This window comes from Austrofundulus limnaeus, unplaced genomic scaffold (genome assembly GCF_001266775.1).
Source record: "Austrofundulus limnaeus strain Quisiro unplaced genomic scaffold, Austrofundulus_limnaeus-1.0 Scaffold985, whole genome shotgun sequence".
Classification (NCBI taxonomy): Eukaryota; Metazoa; Chordata; class Actinopteri; order Cyprinodontiformes; family Rivulidae; genus Austrofundulus; species Austrofundulus limnaeus.
Genome location: NW_013953387.1, coordinates 39130 through 40305, shown reverse-complemented (window position 1 = coordinate 40305; position 1176 = coordinate 39130).

Sequence of the window (1176 nt, the reverse complement as noted above, 5' to 3'; positions counted from 1 at the left end):
GGATTTGGAGGCACTGATCCTCATCCCGCCCGCTTCACACTCAGCTGTGAACCGCTCCAGCGAGAGCTGCAGATCTCGTTCCGATGAAGCCAACAGGACCTCATCATCCACAAGAAGCAGAGATGTGATCCTAAGGCCACCAAAATGGATCCCCTCAACACCTCGGCTGCTCCTAGAAATTCTGTCCATAAAAGTTATGAATAGAATCGGTGACAAAGGGCAACCTTGGCAGAGTCCAACTCTCACCAGAAACGAGTCCGACTTACTACCGGCAATGCGGACCAAGCTCTGGCACCGGTTTTACAGGGACCTAACAGCCCATATCAATGGGCCTGGTACCCCATACTCCCTGAGTACCCTCAATGTGTGCCAACCTTGTGAAGACTTACAGAAAATGTTTGACCTCTGACATTGCCAACAAAGTTTATATAACAAAGTATTGAGATGAACTTTAATTAATGACCAAATACTTATTTTCATCATATTTTGCTAATAAATTCTTAAAAAATTGGTTAACGTGATTTTCTAGATATGTTTTCTCATTTTGTCTTTCATAGTTGAGGTCTAACTACAATGTCAATTACAGGCCTCTCTCATCTTTTTAAGTGGGAGAACTTGCACAATTGGTGACTGACTAAATACTATTTTCCCCACTGTGTACAGTGGAGCAACAATGATCCTTGAATGGATTGACTAGGAGAGTTCCCTTCTTCTCTTCTTTGATGTGCATCTTGTAAGGAGAAAAAAGTATTAGTATGTTTCAAAGTCCTCTGTTCTGTCCTCTCTTATTAAAACAGTATATTAGATACCATTGATTAAACGGTGCAGTTTTTCTTTTATCTTTGCTCTTTAGTCATGTTTAACTTGGAGGCTCCCCAAGTGTGTAATAAGGCAGAGGTTTGACTACAACTGTTCAAGGATTCAAGATCATCTCTGTCTTTATAAATGATGAAACAAGGGCAGAGAACTATATTGTCACTACTGGAGCCATATTTTTTTCATTAATTCTTAAAGGTGAGCAAGTATTTTGTGTCAAATCATTGTTTAAGGTAAAAATCAGTTATATTAGCGTTTGTATTTAGATCTACACTCACCGGCCACTTTATTAGGTACACCACGCTAGTAACGGGTTGGACCCCCTTTTGCCTTCAGAACTGCCTCAATTCTTCGTGGCAT